Consider the following 19142-nt stretch of genomic DNA (forward strand, 5'->3'; position numbering starts at 1 on the left):
CAGAGGCCATAGAGATAATCCTGGCAAGAAGGATCAGCTCTGAATGCTGTCCCTGAGAGCCTTCAGAGGACACAGCTCAGGCATGAACAGACTCTCACACCCATTGGAACATCTGGAAAACCGAAATGTCTTCGTTTTGGATTCTTACAACAAATAGGAGCACAAGCCTGCACCACACCTTTTCACACAAGCGAAATAGCAGCTCTGCCCCAGAACAGTCCAGTGGCTGAGGAACCTCGAGGCACTAGAAGGAACTTTACCTGAATTGCAAAACCATCAGATCATCCGACCTGTCTGGAAATCCAGCTTATCCATGTATTTATATAGTGTCAATTTATATTTTTTTTAAATCCCATTTACTGTCAAATGAGGAAAGATCTGAATTTCATTGCTTTTCCCTTTTCCACCCCCATCTCACCTTGGTGGCTGCCAGTGACCCAGCAGTGTCCAGCAGTGTCCAGCATGGCTGTGGTGACCCAGCAGTGTCCAGCAGTGACCAGTATGGCTGTGGTGATCCAGCAGTGTCCAGCAGTGTCCAGTTGTGACCAGCACAGCCATGGTGATCCAGAAGTGTCCAGCAGTGTCCAGCACAGCCATGGTGACCTAGCAGTGTCCAGCAGTGTCCAGCAGTGTCCAGTATGGCTGTGGTGATCTAGAAGTGTTCAGCAGTGTCCAGCACAGCCATGGTGACCCAACAGTGTCCAGCAGTGTCCAGACCACTCATGATGACCCAGCAGTGTCCAGCAGTGTCCAGCAGTGTCCAGTATGGCTGTGGTGACCCAGCAGTGTCCAGCAGTGTCCAGCAGTGTCCAGCATGGCCATGGTGACCCAGCAGTGTCCAGCTGTGTCCAGCAGTGTCCAGCAGAGCCATGGTGACCCAGCAGTGTCCAGCAGTGCCCAGCAGTGTCCAGCACGGCCGTGGTGACCCAGCAATGATCCATCAGTGGCCACTGCTGGTTCCTGCAGGTACCACGTGAGCCAAGGCAGAGCTGTGCTGACCTCTCCAGGGTTGGATTTGGGGTCTCCAGCATCCACCTCCGATTTCTCACAGCAAACTCCCCAAACCCCAATGTTTACAATACTTGAAAAGCCTGGACATTGGGAGAGCAGGTTTCTGCTGTTTTTCTGCTGGACGTGCGGAGTCCTTGGGCACACACAGGCTCCCTTTGGGTGTCTCCGCTGCCTCACCCAGGGCCAGGACTTGCATTTCCATTGGGAAAAGGAGAGAAATCTCCACTCCAGGCAGGATCAAACCTTAAGCAGCTCCCTGGGCCAGCCAGCTCTGCTGTCGTGTCTCTGTGTCGGCGTCTCGTTGTTCTCTTCAGTTCCTCGCTGCCCCCACGGCTCACGTTCCTGGGGCCAGTGGCAGGCAAACGTTTGTGAGTGTTATTCCTTTCAAAGACACCAAAGCTTATGTGTGTCCCTTTGTAGAGTGCCAGGAGGGGAAGGAATGCTGTAAATATTTCTCTCTGTAGTAAATATTGATACGTGTGCAGGCTGCAGTGGGGAGGGCAGGGAGAGGAGGCCGAATGGAAACACAAGTGTTGGCTGCAGGAGCTTGGCAATGGCAGCAAAATAATTCCTGGTGTCTGCCCAGGCAGTGCCACACCAGGCTGGGATCTCCCTTTGCAGCCAGTGTGTGTTGAAGAAAAATCCATTTCCATCTCCATCCCCCTCCTCCACCATTCCTCCTGGAGGAGCCCAGCAGGGCTCCTGTGGATTTCTGTGTCCTGCAGTCCCGCACCAGGGGAGGGGAGAAGCTTGTAGAGAAATACTCAGGAAACCTGGTTTAATTACCATTCAGTAAAAGCCATGCCAAGTCCACTTTCTTTTAGTAATCCACTTCTGTGAGTCTCTCTGAAAAGCAGAAAATGCTGATGATAATAATCAACCTTGTGCAATAAGTGCTTGACATTTACAGCAGCCTGAGCACTGGATTTACTGAGACAGGGGGAGAGTGGCAGAAACAGAGACTGAAAGGCAGAGCAGAGTTTGTACTGCCTGTTATCCCAGAGTTCCCTTCCAGGGATCCTGCTCCTGCACAGTGGATCTCATTTCTAAGAAAAAAAATGTGCAAAAGTCCTACTAAAGTCAGGCACTGCGGAGCCCAGCGCCAGGAATGTCACTGGAGCAGCCCCAGGATGGCTGCTCTGCTGCAGGTACCACAGGGTCAGGCTGTGAATCCTGCTGGGTTTTGCTGGTTCCCTTCCTGCTGCTCACAGTGATCCATCACACAGCTCAGTGAGGGATTTCCAATCTGTTCCACCTGTGGTTGTTGGTTTGGGTTCACCAAGTTCTCATGGTACTCTGAAACCCAGAGAGCACTCCAAAAAATTCCTGAACGACTTCCAAACACTTCCAAATATCAGTGAGGGGAGTTACCTCTGCAGGACTCACAAAATACGAGTAGAGCCCAAAGCAAAGGGCTGGCTGTGCATCACCTGGGCCTGGTGATGCTGTCCCTGCCCCACAGCTCCTCCTGCATCTCCTGGAGAGGCTTTGTGTGCATCCCTTTTAATCCTGCTTTCCTCCTGCTGCTCTCTCCCCTCTGGCCAGGAGCACTCCAAGCCAAGGTTTGGTCATTCCCTGCTCCCCTGTATTTTCTCAGCAGAACTGGAGGTCCCCAAGCACCCCCTGGATTCTCTGGGAGAACATTTAGGAGACAAGGGGACAATGAGCTGTGAGATGATTTGAGCAGAGAGAAAAAAGGGGAAGCAGCAGGAGCAGACCTGCAAGCTCTTACACTTCAGACTGAATTCCGAAGCAAACAGCAAGAACACCTCTTCCATCATCTGGAAAAGCTTTAGGAGGATGGCAGAGGGAGCAGCACAGTCCTGCCTGCAGGGGTGGCCTGGAAATGCATTGCCAAGTATCTTCTCATGGTGGCTGACATTAATTATGGATCTTTACAGGCAATTACATGGATTGAAGCAACATATCCCCCGGGGCGAAGCGCTGGGAATCTCCTGCCCTGTTTGCATCCGACATTTCCATTCCTCCTTTGGGGAGAGGAAGCTTCAGATCTCACCATGACGTTTTCTTTGCACTCGCAGCAAACTGGACTGGAGGTTTGGTCAGGAGGGGGCACTTGCCTTAGATGATTTCACGTCCCTCTCGTTGCCCCCTCCCTCCTGCACGCTGGTGGTGGAGCCTCCAGTTGGCTCCGTTCAGGTATCCCGACATCAAAGGGGAGACGTCACTTCCCGGGATCTCTCTGCCTGGTGTCACCGCTTGAATAATTCCTTTTCATCTTCTGCTCCTGAGCTATCAAAGCACCCACTCCGAGGGGGAGCGAGGTGCTAATCAAACGCTTCTCCACCTTGAAAGCCTTTCTTAAAACCCACGTAGGAGAGTGGAGCTGGCAGGCAAGGCTGGTCCCCGTGAGCCCTGCTGCTCCACCAAGGCTCCCAGGGTGTGGACAGCCATGGCCCAGCTTTGCCATCAAGGATGGGTTTAAAGAGGGGCAGGAGGGATCAGCATGGCCAAGGAGCTGTGAAATCCAGCGTGGATATCTGTGCAAAGCCTGGATATCCTGTCTGCAGCTCGGTGAGGGCACCAGCACTGAAAAACAGAACTGCTGCCATGGCCTGGCTGCATCCCAGCAGCATTCCAGGTGTGGAATTGCAGGTTTTTCCCTCAAGGGTGGCGTGGGGACAGCGGTGCCTCCCTGCAGGGCTCGGGGCTGGGACACGCTGGGGACGGTGCCAACAGAGACCTTCATCACAGCAGTGCCTTCCACACTCTGTCTTAAAATCCTGGTGGCCCATCCCCACGTCAGTGCTCCCTCCCAGCTCCCACTGGACTCCACAAAACACGTCCCAATGTAGGGAACAGCCTGGGTGGGCAAAGGGAGAGGGTTTGAGGCTCTGGGGTTGCATTCTGCACACTGCTGCCTCCGAGCTCCTTGTTTGGTGTTTAAGTCTGTGTGGAAAAAGGGTCAGAGCATCCTCTCCTCACTGGGCACAGCCTCCAAACAAGGTTTTGTTCCCAGGAGTGCCCAGGAGCCGGCAGGGATGGGGAAGGCCAGGTTGGCACAGGGCAGAGCAGCTCCCAGCACAGTCCCTGTGCTGCTCCAGAGCCCCGAGCTCCTTCCCTGGCACAGCCCAGCCACGTTCTGCTGTCACTGCCTGTTCTCCATCCAGCTTGCTGCACTGTCAGAGCTCACCTGTCACAGGGACTCAGCTCCCCAAACTAAAGGAAACTAAACCAGACTGACTCGAGCAAGCTGGGCCATCTGGGAGAGCTCACGCGTGGCTGTGCCCTGGAGAGAAGAAAAAAATGTTCTGGGGAGGGTAAATAACTGACATCAAAGATGCATTAAAATGCCACAGAGCTTCAGCCATCCTATTCCAGAACATTTGTACCAGGAACTGCAAGGCAATAGTGCAGGGAGCTGTGACATTGCTCAGAGCTGTGACATTGCTCAGAGCTGTGTGTGAGGAAGAGCTCGGAGCACAGTCCTGTCCTTGGTGAGAACACCCAGCCTGGACCCAAAATCTGAAACCAGTGGGCAGAGGCTGAGGGCAAAGCACTGGGGACAGCTCTGAGGCCACCTGCATGGGCAGCATGGTTTGGTTTTCTTGATGAGAAGTTCAGTGGGGAAATAATCAGAGTAAGAGATGCTGAGCAGCCCCAAATGTGCAATTCCAGAGCAGTTTGGACGGTTTAGTTTTGCAGGGGAAGAGGATGGGAACCTTTGGACCAGTTCTGGCTGTCTGGAAGGCTTTGTGCAAAGCCCCTGCACCCTGCAAAGCCCCAGATTCGGGTGCTGTTCTGGGCAGGTCATGTACCAGTGGCTGTGGGTGCTGCCTGGTGCCTTCCTGGCTCCTGGAAGAGAGCTGGGGGTCTGTGGTGTGTGCCCTGCACCCCAGGGTGCTCTCCTGGGTGCTGGGGTCAGAGATGGGGAGGTGGAAGGGTGGGGCAGTGTGGGATGGCAGAGCCTGACTGCTCCTTGCTGGAAAAGCCACTGCAGTCCCTGCCGGGTGTCGGTGCCCAGGTTGGTGAGGTGACACCTGGGGATGGTGTGGCAGTACTGAGGTGGCACCTGGAGGTGCTGTGGCCATGCTGAGGTGACACCTGGGGATGGTGTGACCGTGCTGAGGTGGCACCCAGGGTGCTGTGACCGTGCTGAGGTGGCACCCAGGGTGCTGTGACCGTGCTGAGGTGGCACCTGGAGGTGCTGTGGCCGTGCTGAGGTGGCACCCAGGAGTGCTGTGACTGTGCTGAGGTGGCACCTGGAGGTGCTGGGGCAGTGCTGAGGTGGCACCCAGGGTGATGTGGCAATGCTAAGGTGTCACCCAGGGTGCTGTGACCATGCTGAGGTGGCACCCAGGGTGCTGTGACCGTGCTGAGGTGGCACCCAGGGTGCTGTGACCCTGCTGAGGTGGCACCTGGGATGGTGTGACCACACTGAGGTGTCACCCAGGGTGCTGTGGCAGTGCTGAGGTGTCACCCAGGGTGATGTGGCAATGCTAAGGTGTCACCCAGGGTGCTGTGACCATGCTGAGGTGGCACCTGGAGGTGCTGTGGCCATGCTGAGGTGGCACCTGGGGATGGTGTGGCAGTGCTGAGGTGGCAACCCAGGATGGTGTGACCATGCTGAGGTGTCACCTGGAGGTGCTGTGACCGTGCTGAGGTGTCACCCATGGTGCTGTGGCCATGCTGAGGTGTCACCCAGGGTACTGTGGCAATGCTGAGGTGTCACCCAGGGTGCTGTGGTTGTCCTGAGGTGTCACCCAGGGTGCTGTGACCATGCTGAGGTGGCACCCAGGGTGCTGTGGTTGTCCTGAGGTGGCACCCAGGGTGCTGTGACCATGCTGAGGTGGCACCCAGGGTGCTGTGGCCATGCTGTGAGCATGGCAGTGGCTCTGTGCTTGTTCTTTCAGATCCCTCTCTGTCTGTGATTCCCATCCTCTCCTCCCCTCGTGTCCACGGAACACAGCCCTGAAAGGATTGACCTTTGTGCAGCACTGAGGAACCACAGGGCCCATCCAACTGCACGGACAATATCCCAAATATCCCAAACTCCCCAGGCCTCCCGAGGCTGCCAAATCCAACAGATCTCCTGTATGGCCTTTCCTTTGGGATTTTTAATACCTCTCTTTCGAATAAGCTTGGAAGTTTATGCAACAGCTTCTCCAGCCGGCGTTTCCATGCCGAGGACACAGAGGGGAGGGAGAGGAGCTGAGCTGATTTTGTGTTAATTCATGGCTTCAGAAGATGCAGTGGAAATGTCCTTCCCTTACTGCTGAGTTTTGGTGTTGATGGCACCTCAGGGGCCCTCAGGAGAAGCAGCAAGGGGAAGGGAATGTACAGGTACTAAAGCTTCTGGAGTCCCCCCAAAAAAAGTCACAGAATGTAGAGGTACCAGCCATGGAACAGATTTCTACTTCCCCTTCTCCCTCCAGACCCACCCCTACCCGTTTTAGGGGATTTGTGTATTGGCAGGAACGAGGAATTGATTTGTATCTGTGCCCATTCCACCGTGTCGTTCTCTGGCTCCTCCCCTCCCCGTTATACTTGACACACTGGAGTTCTGTATTATATTTTTTTTTAAGATGATTGTCTGTTTTTTGTTGTTTTTACAAGTGTTGTGGAAAAAAAAAAACAAAAACAAAAACAAATGTAAGAAAGTTTAAGTATTTAAAAATGTTCCAAGGAAATAAAAGGGGGTTTTGTTATTATTCTAATATATTATTGTGTACCTATTGTAAATATGAAACACTCCTATTTTGCAAGCCAAGGACTCACTTTGTACTGTTGTTATATATAAATAAAGTTTACTGGTTAAAAAAAACCCTCCTGAGTGGCTCCTTATTTCCCAGCACGTGCTGGGTGGCATTTATTGTGTGAGGAATATTTATTTACTGAATCCCAGCAGCAAAAATGGGAGAATGAGGAAATCCCAGACTGGTTTGGGTTTGAAGGGACCCTAAAGCTCATCCCCTTCCACTGTCCCACATTGCTCCAGGGATGGGATATCTGGAAATAACCCCTGGGTGGTGAAACTGGGGTGAGCTGGGATGGGGATCCCCAATATTCACAGAAATGAATTTTCCATTTCTGCATTAAATTCCATTTATTTCCCCCTCCAGCTGCAGCAGGAGCAGCAAACCCTGTTTGCAAATAAAAGACCTGGGTGAGTTCATGTTTCCCCCTCGCTGAAATCACAGTCCTGGGGGTGAAACACTTTTGCTTCCACTTCATAAATTCAAGCCAACATCTCAGCAAACGCTGAGAGGCATCTGCTGAGCAGCAGAATCAGCGAGTGACTTCTCCAGCAGCTGTCTGTCAACTTTAATGACCAATATGGTCGCAATTACAGCAATGAACTTTCTCTAACAGCCCAAAATTACTCTGGATGATGATAAGTGACAGAAAAATGGAGACCCTTAAGGAAGCATTAAACATGTGGATATGGAATAAGAGGTCTCACTGCTTTTTCTGGAGGATCTCAAGGGGTTGTGTTTTTTTTTTCCTTTCCAAATTAGGTACTAAAAAGGAAAAATCTCAGCCAGAAGGGGAAGGCCTGGCACACTGAGGGTCACAGCAGGAGCTCAGTGCTGCCCTGGAATGTGGATTTTTATGGATATTTGACTCTGAATCTGCTGGTTTCAGTGTGGGGCTGATGGGGAGAAGGGGAAGCTGCTCCTGTTTGAAGGGAAAGCAAATCCATCGTGTCAGAGCAGCTCTCTGCTCCTCAGGCAGCTCATTCCAGCTTATTTCCCTCAAACTGGGAGCAGAGCTTGACACGGAGCTCAGGGGGCAGTGTGGCCCCATCCTGCTGTCTCCCAGCAGATTTTATCCTCCCCAGATGGATCCCCTGGGCTCTGAAAGCCCTGGAACCATTCAGAGGAGTTTTCACATCATTTGTGAATTAGGGAATAAAACAGGAGACTCCTGTTTTTCACCTGTGCCTTGGGTAAATCTGAATTTAAAGAATTCAGTAGAAACTGGGCCAAGGTCTCCAGAGCTTTCCTGGAAGTGTTTTACCTTCAGAGATGCTAATCCTGGGCTGATCCTGGTTTAGCTGTGGCCACTGCTCTGTAGGGCAGAGCCTGGAGGCAGGACAGCAGCTGCCAGGAAAATCTGCACTCCCTGGGCACCCTTTGGGAGGTTATTGACTCCTTCAGCTCAGCAAAGGAGAAAGAAATTCCAACATGCATCGACAGCATCGACCGCGGGGTCATTTGTATTCATCTGCACCTTGTTAATAGATGTAATAAGGATACTCAATTAAAAATTACATTTAATCTGGCGTGCACTTCACAGGCCTTTATTGGCACTGACAAGGTCAAGTGATGCTTAATAAAGGTTATATAAAATGCAGATGGGCTGGATCCCTTCATCATCCCCCACAGCCAGGGGAGAGCCCTGGAAAGAGTCAGGAGAGCAGGTTTGGATTTCCCACGGGAACTTTGGGGGTCCCAGAACTGAAACTGCAGCAAAATGTGCTGGGGTGTCCCCTGACCCCCAGTTTGTCCCTGTCACCCCCCTGGCCAGCCCTGACTGCCCCTCCTGGACGTGGGGTGCTCCTGGTGTTCAATCACTGTCACTCTGCAGATTGTGCAGCAGATTTTGGACGTCCTGGTGCTGCCTTTTCCAGCCTGGTTATCAGGGCGAGCTAATGGAGGTGACACTTCCAATTATCAAACGCAGCCGTGGCATTAATTTTGACCTGTTTGAATTTCAGCATCTTTTCTCTTCTGTGAGTGCTTAGCTGGAGGGTGACATAGAATTGTATGGGAGCAGACAGTGATCTCAGGCTGGCAACAACAGCCACAGAAATCTCCTGCTTTTTATTTATGCAGGGTCTGGTTATATTTAAGTGGCCAACTCATTTGTAATGGAGATTTAATTCTGTGTTATTGGAGATTTCTCTGCTTAAAATGGAGCAGATCACTAAAACCCACACTCAATCCCCTCCTCTCAATTCCAGATCTTTCCAGGGGACATCTGGGACCCCTCGCCTGCTGGGGCTATAAAAATTATAATTTAATTAAAATTTAAAAGTAATAATAATAAAACATGAAGCACTTTACCCCCAGGTGCAAAGTCCACCTGGAACCTGCAAGATATTGATGTTGTCCCAGTCTGACATCCACAGGATGGAAACTCATTAATTAATTTAGAGATCATCCTGAAGAAAAATCTTGTCTGTGCTCCAATATATTGACAGGTCTGTGCAGGGAAGTGGATGGAAAATGATGTGAAAGTACAAAACCACAATATAAAATAGATGTACAGCATAACCCAACATGAACATGTCTGTATCTATTTGGATCAAGAGTACACCCCGAGGTTCAGGTTAAACTTAAAATTACAAATATTGATGCCAAAACAAAGGTTTTGTTTTTCAGTCCCAAATAATACTTAGGGAAATGGGAACCACTCAGGCTTTATTGTCACTTCATAATTAACTCCAGTGAAGGAATCTAATTACAAATGTTCAATGCTGCCCCGGGGCAACATGTGTAGGAGAAGGGGAGGAGGATGGTCAGGCTTAAACAACTCAGGTAAAAATGAACTCCATGGCAATATTTGATAATTAACAATGTCTCTATCAGCTTGTCTGGCTATTAATGAATTGGGCTGTTCTTTTCACATTTGATTACTGCAGGTTTATGATGCCTGCTCGCCTTTATTGCTCCTGGGAATGGGCTTGTCTGTGCACCAAGAGTAATGGTGGAGAATGAGCTGGGCTGGAAATGATCTTAAAATTCATCAGTGCCACCCCTGCCATGGCAGGGACATTTCCCACTGTCCCAGGTGCTCCAAACCCTGCCCAGCCTGGCCTTGGGCACTGCAGGGACCCAGGGGCAGCCACAGCCCCAGTGCCAGGGTGGGGGGAGATTGGATTCCATTTGAGAGCCTCAGCACTGCAGACACACCAGGGATGAATCCATTCCTGTTCCTGCTGGGTACAGGGCTGGACACACTGACCCCTCGTGCTGGGGTGACAGTCACAGTCCAGGAGCCACCAGGATGTGACCAGGATGCCAAAATTGGCTCTGGACACACTGACCCCTGGTGCTGGGGTGACAGGGGCTGTCCAGGAGCCACCAGGATGTGACCAGGATGCCAGAGCTGGCTCTGGACACACTGACCCCTCGTGCTGAGGTGCTGGTGGGTGGCAGAGCTGCTGTGTCACATTGGGACTGGCTGTGTCACATCAGGGCTGGCTGTGTCACACCAGGAGAGGCTGTGTCACACCAGGAATGGCTGTGTCACACCAGGAGTGGCTGTGTCACACCAGGAGTGGCTGTGTCACACCAAGGCTGGCTGTGTCACACCAGGGATGGCTGTGTCACACCAGGAGTGGCTGTGTCACACCAGGAATGGCTGTGTCACATTAGAACTGGCTGTGTCACACCAGGGATGGCTGTGTCACACCAGGGCTGGCTGTGTCACACCAGGGATGGCTGTGTCACCCCAGGGCTGGCTGTGTCACACCAGGAGTGGCTGTGTCACACCAGGACTGGCTGTGTCACATTAGGAGTGGCTGTGTCACACCAGGACTGGCTGTGTCACACCAGGGCTGGCTGTGTCACATTAGAACTGGCTGTGTCACACCAGGGCTGGCTGTGTCACACCAGGGATGGCTGTGTCACATTAGAACTGGCTGTGTCACACCAGGGCTGGCTGTGTCACACCAGGGATGGCTGTGTCACAGCTGGAATTGTGGCATTGTCATTCTGCTCCAGCCCCTGCTGCCTGCAGAGGAGAAGCCTTTTCTCCCTTTTCTCCCTTTTCTCCCTTTTCTCCCTTTTCTCCCTTTTCTCCCTTTTTTCTCTTTTTTCCCTTTTCTCCCTTTTTTCCCTTTTTTCCCTTTTCTCCCTTTTTTCCCTTTTTTCCCTTTTCTCCCTTTTCTCTTTTGTTCTCCCTCAATTAGGCTGAGCTTTGAGGAGAGGATGGGAACATTTAAAAGTTCCTCTATTTTTGCCTGGTTCAGGCTGCACAAAGGAGCTGTGGATGCTCTCAGGGGACAGGAGCTCCTGCACGTGTTCCTGAGCGTTCTTCTCACGTTCATTTGATTTGTGCAGCGGGAACCGGCGCTGTCTCTGAGCTCCCACAAAGGCATCGCCCGGGGCTGTACAGGGGTTCACAGCCTGGGTCACAGCCCTCATGCATATTTTACAGCAGCTCCAGCAGCATTTGAGCCTGTGACAGCCCAGGGCAGCTCAGCTGGCTCAAGGCAAGGCACACGGACCTAAACACCAAACAAACTGGCAGGAAAATCCACAAACACCTGAGGTTTGTGCCCAAAAAGGAGACAGAGGAGTCCCTTTGCTTTATTCCAATAAAGGGACAGGCCATGGGGCATTTTCTGGGATTTCTCCAATTTTTGGAGGATGCAGTTCCCTTTTTATCCTGATTTCCCATCTGCATTTCCCTCTCTCTGTCCCCATTGCTGAGGCTCAGACTTCCCAAACATTGATACCTGAGATTCCCCTCTAATGTCCAACCCTCCCTTTAATTTTTAATTCTTATAGAATTCATAGTTTTCCTCGTTGCTTCTTTCATCTTCCAACACCCAATTTCATTTCTCAGCAAACCTGCAGTTTGTTTGTAAAGGCAAAGATCTTATTCCATTCACCAATCAGTGGAATCCTTCCCATTGTTTTTTATCTCTCAGTGCTGGTTTTATCCACCAGCAGACCCACAGCTTGTTTGCAAAGACAAATCCAACATTCCTCTCAGAGCAGAGAGGAGGAGAAATGCTCCAAGGAGCAGAAACGCTCCAACCCACTGAGCTCAGAGGATTTCTGTGCCTGGCCTGGCCTGTTTGCCTGCGCAGCAGCAGGAGCACAGCTGGAACTTTCCAGAAGGATTGGGAGCAAGGCTGGCAGCAAAATGCTGGTCCTGGCCAGAAGCTGCAGAGGGATGGAATCCACTTCACCTGCTATAGGGGAATAAAGAGATCAGTGTCTCCAGAAGGCCAAGCACCCTCTGGAGATGCTGCAATTCCCTGGATTGCTGTCTGAGCCCGGTGTGGATTGCCAGGGTGAGGAAATTCATCCACAGTGGTCTCAGCTCTGTGCTAACTGCAGGTCTCAAAGCAACACCTCATTTCCACACAGCCACTGAAGAACTGGCTGCCTTTGGATGGGGAGTGTGCATGGGGAGTTCCAAGGCTGCACCTCTGAAATGAGGCAGAATTCCCTCCCTCCATCCACGGCCCCCAGAGCACAAGCTGGAGGATTAGCAGCCTGGAAAGGGATATGGGTGCAGTAATAATCTGTGGAGTGATTAATATGGAGATGATTTTTGGATTAATAAGGATGCAGCAGAGCTGTGTGCTCAGGAAAGATGTTTTCACTCTGCTGTCTGAACGCAGTGACCGTTACCTTAATGCTCGTGATTAAATCCACATTTAAGACACCTCATTAAGTTGGAGTGTAAGAGTGGATTCTCATAACCCACAGCAGGAAATTCATCCAGGCCTGGTGGGTGAGGAATGCCAGGAGATCTCTGGAGCACCTCTGGGAGTGTCTGAGAGCTGCCAGCCCTGCCTGGCCCGTGACCCAGCACTGCTCCTTCACCTCAGCTGGGATCCTGACCGTGGTGACACTGCCACAGCCACCCCAGAGCAGCTGTGACACCTTCAGTGAGCTCAGTTCAGCTGCAGGGTGACTCCTGAGCACAAAAACCCACTGCACAGCACAGGAGTGGGGCTCCTGCCAGGCTCTGAAGTGCCCTGAGCTTTCCCACATCTGGAATTGAGGAATTCCCACTTCAAAAAGGGGTTAAACGTGCAGGTGGATCCCTGACCTGTCTGCAGAGCACTGCCCTCGGAGGGAAGGACACTTTGAAGCGCTTCATGACCTCCCTGCAGCTCAAACCCAGCTCACATCCCCCTCAATTGCCTTTCAGTGCTCTGGGGATGAAAGCAGCCTTTGGCAGAGGGGATTTGAGAGCTGAGGCTCTGCAAATCCTCTCTTCCAGCCCAGGCAAAGGCTGAGCCCTGCAGGGACTGAGGGGACCCTGGGGGTCAGGGCCAGCCCTGTGCCCTGGGAGGGTTTGTAAAACAATCCCTTTAATTTTCCACTCGCTTTGGCAGCTGCTCCCATCTCCTGAGCACGTTTGCACAGGTCCCCATTTCCACACGGGAGGGTTTTCAGCTCCTCCTCACCGTGCATTTCAGGATAAACCCTCTGAAATAGCTGAACTGGGACAGGGATGGGCTGTGGGGTCCATGCACACCACACACTCCTCCCCATGCCACAGCACTGCTGTGGCTGCCCTGTGCTGGAGGATTTCAGGAGGGTTTGCTCTTCCCTTATTTTCGCTTTAACTCACTGGCTTTGCATTTATCAAGCCCGAGCCGAGGTGCTTGAGGATTAATTGCTGCTCGCTGCTGAGCCAGGCTCATTAAACAGCAGCTTTGGGGTGCAAGTGGCCGCTCACAGAGGCTGTAATGAGCAGCACCAGAGCTCCCAGACTGGAACTTCTCTCCCCCAGCATCTGTTGCCACAATTACGGCCCCAGAACCGCGGGAGCTGCACACAAAGGAGGCTGATTAGAACAAACGGCTCCCGGGGAGGGCAGGACAGGGGTGTCTGCACCAGCAGTGGGTTCAGGATGGGTGTTTGCTCCGGCAGAACCTCGCACATCCCCCCGGCCAGCAGGGCAGGGATGGAACCAGCAGCAGAAGCTCGGGGTGAGGGGCAGGGGGGGTTGCCAGGGGGGCGGTGGGCACAGCAATTAGGATCTGTGGTGATTAATAGCGTGCAATTTGTGCGAGCGCTGTAATTACAATTGGAAGGGATAATTGATGCAGGCGGCTGAGGACAGTGAGGATGCAGGGGATGCTTGGGATACAGGAGGTGCAGGGGCTGCAGAAGGTGCAGGGGATGCAGGAGGTTCAGAGGATGCAGGAGGTGCCCGGGATGCAGGGGATTCAGAGGATGCAGGAGGTGCAGGAGATGCAGGAGATGCAGGGGATGCAGGAGGTTCAGGGGATGCAGGAGATGCTCAGGATGCAGGAGATGCTCAGGATGCAGGAGGTTCAGAGGATGCAGGAGGTGCAGGAGATGCAGGAGGTTCAGAGGATGCAGGAGGTTCAGGGGATGCAGGGGATGCAGAAGGTCCTTGGGATGCAGGGGATGCAGGAGGTGCTCGAGATGCAGGAGATGCTCAGGATGCAGGAGGTTCAGAGAATGCAGGGGATTCAGGGGATGCAGGAGATGCGTGGGATGCAGGGGATTCTAGGGATGCAGGAGATGCTCGGGATACAGGAGGTTCAGAGGATGCAGGAGGTTCAGGGAATTCAGGGGATGCAGAAGGTGCTTGGGATGCAGGAGATGCTCGGGATGCAGGGGATTCAGGAGGTTCAGAGGATGCAGGAGATGCTCGGGATGCAGGGGATTCAGGAGGTTCAGAGGATGCAGGAGATGCTCGGGATGCAGGAGGTTCAGAGGATTCAGGAGGTTCAGAGGATGCAGGAGGTGCTCGGGATGCAGGAGGTGCTCGGGATGCAGGATGTTCAGAAGATGCAGGAGATACTCGGGATGCAGGAGGTTCAGAGGATACAGGAGATGCTCGGGATGCTCTCGTCCCTCCGCCCCGGCTGCCACCTGGTGGTTTCCCAGGGTTTGTTTTTCCCGGCTGCTCCTGGAGCAGCTCCCGTGGCCTCGGTGAGCTGGGCTGGGAGGGAAGCGCTGGCCAGGCTTGGGAGGGATCCCAGGGATTTGCACTGGGTGGGGACTGACGCCGGATTTATATCGGGTTTCTTTCCGTTTGCTTTATGACAGCGCTTTGTGGTCTTGTTTGGCTCGAGGTTTCCCTGTTTGTGCCCTGGATGTGCTGCTGACCGGGCACAGACACCGAGGTCAGCCCTGTCCCTCCAGCTCGGAGATGCTGGGGATCAACTCGAGGACAAGGGGTTTGGAAAAATGATCTGTGATGTCCCGGCCTCCCAGCCCTGCTGGCAGCTCAGACCTGCGTGAATAGCAGAGAAAATTGTAAACACATAAACAAAAAAAAATAAAAGTAAAAATCCTGATCTATGTGTAGAAGCAGGAGGTTGTAAATGGACTGGCTTTAAAATCTGAAAGTTTGTCCTCAGAATGTCACCCTGGGGCTGGGACAAGGCTCTGTGTTTTTCTGTTCTGAGTTTTAAGGGTTTTGCCTCATTTGGAAAAGAAGGATAAAATCAAGTGAGAACTTACAGACTCAGTGGGGTGGTTCTCACCTCAAAATGCTTTAGGGGCTGTGGATCATAACAAAAAAAATTAAAACCACAAGCCAAAAAACACACATGCTCTAAAACAGCAAACCCAAAAAGTAACCATGCTAAATAGTTATTTTAAAAATTAAACTAATTAAACTATGCATAAAAAACCATAAACATATAAGTTAATGTATTATAAAACATATTTTAAAAAGCATTCCCAAAGCTACAGTGTGCTCTTAACAGCTTGCCAAGCCCCCAGTCATTTTCGCCCTTTGCTTTATGCGTGTCTCCTATTATCTTTTTATTAAACCTTTTCAATTTTACCAAAACAGTAAAAGGTGTTTTTCACAGGGATGAAAGCAGGAGGATCCTGCTCCCACCTGGCATGTTCAGGAGGCTCAGCCATCAGAATAAATGTGCCCGGCTGATGATGCAAAGGTCAGGAGGAATGACTGACGAGGAGAAAAGTACATGCTAATATTTCTCCAAGAGGAGAAAGAATTACACATAATGGGTGTAATATTCAGAGAGAGAGAGCACAGCCTGCTGACTGATGCCAACGTTTTAAAGGCACTTAAGGCTTAAATTTCCCCTTGATAAAAGTTATGTCACGTCACTCTGACATGGTACTGGGGGAAGTGTCACCAAAACAGAACCGGAGAGAGGAGTGCCAGGGAAAGGAGAGGGAACAGAGGGTGCTGTGGTCGGGGGTGTCTGGAGCCTGAGCCCTCCTGTGTATGTTTTAGGGTCTCTGGGCTGTTTTAGAGTCTCTGGATTATTTTAGAGTCTCTGTGTCCCAGTCCCAGAACCAGAGAAAGAGTCAGGAGACTCTTCTGTTGTTTCCAGAGTTGTTTATTTTATCTCATCTCAAAGTTCTTTCCCTGCCCAGCCCAGGTCCGTTCCCAGCTCAGCCCCAGGCACTGCCCACCCTGGGGTGGGATTATCTTTTTATACTATAAACTACATCAACATTATTTACAATTATCTCCCAACACCTATCACTTATATTGTACAGTCTGGTTCTGCTCTGAACCAATCTAAAAGTGCCAACATCACCCAAAAGATGGGTGCAGGAAGAAGGAGAAAGGACAGAACACGCCCAGGTTCCTCCATCCTGACCCCAGACCCTTATTATAAATAATCTTAAAAACCTGCTTTTTCACCTTTTAATAATCTAACTTGCACTCTACTTATTTTTTGTGACTTGTAATTCTTTATGTAAGGGTGGTAATTTTTCCCAGGGAGAGAAATCCAAGGCACAGGGGTCCTGAGCCCCTGCCTGGGTCTGGAACCACCCAGAGGGATGTCCTGTGTTCCCACAGTGCCAGAGCTCCCTGGATCCCCCTGCAAGGTGTGCTCAGCTCAGACTGAGCCTGTGCAGGATTTGTTGTTCTTTTTCCCACAAGAAAGGACCCCCAGATTCCCCTCTCTGCTGCAGCTGCTTTTGATCATCACCAAGAGCATCACGCCCTGAGCCCGGACACGCCAAGGGTGGGACGTGCGAGGGCTGAGCTCTGCTCCAAGCTCAGTGTTTGGGTGAGGTTGTTGTGAAATGAGGAGCTGGGCTGGCAGAAATTCGGGGCTGGAGGCAGAGGGTGCAGGGTGAGGCAGCTCCAAGAACCTTTCTGATTTACTCATCTCCGAGCTGGGAGCACAAAAACCCCAATCAGGGCAGTAATCAAAGTGATAAACTCTGTGCTCCTCCATCACAAAAAATAATTGTTCTGCCTGAGCATCATTATCCCAACATTTTCCTGCTCCAGTGTCACTTACTGGAAATAAAGGTTCATTTCTGCCATTGTAATGAGCTGCACTTTCAATAATTCACAGGGAGTTTTTTACTGGGATTTATTTTTTAATCTTCACCACAAGGTTATAAAATTTGTGCCACTTTTCTGAGGGCTCCTGGAGGATCAGCAGGAGGAGAAGGGAAGTGCAGATTTGCTGCAGTTCATTTAGTGGCATTTTCCTGTGCTCTTCTGGAACTATTATTATTATTATTATTATTATTATTATTATTATTATTATTACTATTTCCAGTGCCTACTACTGAGAGAAGACTGGGGTTCAGGGAATTCTTGGAATGAAATTTGGGCCCCAAAGAAGCCTCCAGGCTGTTGTTTTAGAGACAACACTTTCTACTCCTGATCACTTTGATACCTGCAGAAGTGTCTGAAGCAGTGAAATCCTTGCAAAACCATTCCAGGCTAAAAAAAAGTGATTTTCCCCCCCATCTTTGTATTGTTTCTTACCAGGTTTGATGTATGATACCTTCATATATGCTCTGTGTATACATATTTAATTTTCCATACAGAAAGTTCTGCCTGTCAGGAGCAGGATGTGGAACTTTTGTGACATTAATCTGGAAGCATCATGAATTATGGTGCTATTTCTGAACGCTTTCTTCATCTCTATGAAATGATTATTTGACAGAGCAGCCATTCAATATTGTTGGAATAATTATTATGCTTGTTTAATACATCAATTTGAGCTGTTATCATGGATTCTTTGAAATGCTGGATAATTACATAAATAATTAGGAAACAGCCTATCAGTGCATTTAGGGCACAGCAGAGCTGCTGATCTTTTACACACACAGGACTGAAATTTGGGGAAAGAGGAGGGAATCCATGAAGAATTTCTGTAAATTCCTATTGTTTGCTGGCTCCTCCTCACCCTCCTTGTGCCCATCCCTAAAACCCAGGGGTGAGCTGGTTATTCCCACAGCTGAGATCTGTTCCAGAGGGTTTTCCTAACCAGAGGGGTGTCTGGTGTCTGGCAAGGCCAAGATTTGGGGGTTCCATGGGATCCTCCCCATCCCTGTGCTGCTCCTGGCAGGAATGCTGCACCTTTATTGATCCTCAGCCTCCTGCAGGTTTATTAACACTTTATTAATTAGCACACAGGCCCAGGGGAGGTTTGTCAGCACCTTCACCTGCCATTCCCAAACTCATCACCTCCTTTTGCACTGCAAAGGGATTTTTTTTTTTTTTTCCCCTCTCTTTTTAATTTTTTTTTTTATTTTTTTCCCCTCTCTTTTTAAGAAAGAAACCAGGGATGGGTGTGAAGAGTGGCGTGGGCAATCCGGAGGAGATGGAATTCCTCAATTCGGGCAGGATGGAGCTGTGTGACCTCTGGGGGTGGGCAGGAGAGGCTGTGCTGGGTGCAGGAGCTGCAGCCCTGCTGTTCAATGTGAACGAGAATAAATCAGATTTATTGCGCATCGTGGGCAGGATTGCAGCGCAGCTCTGCCTTTTGATTGAATCCTCCTGCCTTTGTTCAAACTCCTGGGTGAGAGGGGAGGCACAGCACCCCCTCAGCTGTGAGACCCCCCAGCCCCAGCCCCCTCCCCGTTTTTGGGGACATCTGGTGCTGTCGGCTGAGCAGCTCCATCCCCGCTCCCCTCGCTGTCACCGGGAGACGCGGCGGAACAAAAACAAAAGACGTGACAAATTTGTCCTTTTCTCTTTCATAATTAACCAAAATATCTCCTTGTGTAGCAAAGCGTGGCTCCTAATTAACAGACAGGCGAGAGGCTATTTTTAAAATCCAGACCCCCAGTAATTATATTTGCAGCAGAGAATGATATTTCAGTCAAACGCGACAGACAGTGAGCCAAGCTCCCATGTGAGGCAATTAATATTTCACACCTGCCAAGCAAATCAGTGGCAGGGAGGGGAGGGGGTGGCATTGATGCTGCCCTGGGGGGGCCCTGCCTGTTCACAGAGCACCAAAAATCCTCCACTGGCTGCTGTTGGGGCAGAGTTGGCCAAAATGGGAAACAGGGCTGGGAGAGGATCCGTGGGAAGGTGGAGTCCTGCTGGAAAGGGCAGAGAAGGAACCACAAACTGAAATCATCAGCCCTGCCTTTCCCAGCACAAAGTTATTTTTCTCCTGCAGGTCCCTGGGGGAGCACAGCTCTGATTTGGGCTCCTCTCCTGGCCCAGGGTTCTGCTCCAGGAGCTGC

At 51.0% G+C, this 19142-nt stretch overlaps 1 long non-coding RNA gene across 1 annotated transcript; it reads left to right on the plus strand.

The window, feature by feature from the left end:
• Positions 1-854: 854 nt before the first annotated feature.
• On the plus strand, positions 855-6796 carry LOC117007097. Its single transcript, XR_004420083.1, has 2 exons — positions 855-5445; positions 5760-6796. It is a non-coding gene; the product is annotated as an uncharacterized LOC117007097 (long non-coding RNA).
• Positions 6797-19142: the final 12346 nt, after the last annotated feature.

This window comes from Catharus ustulatus, chromosome 25 (assembly GCF_009819885.2).
Source record: "Catharus ustulatus isolate bCatUst1 chromosome 25, bCatUst1.pri.v2, whole genome shotgun sequence".
NCBI lineage: Eukaryota > Metazoa > Chordata > Aves > Passeriformes > Turdidae > Catharus > Catharus ustulatus.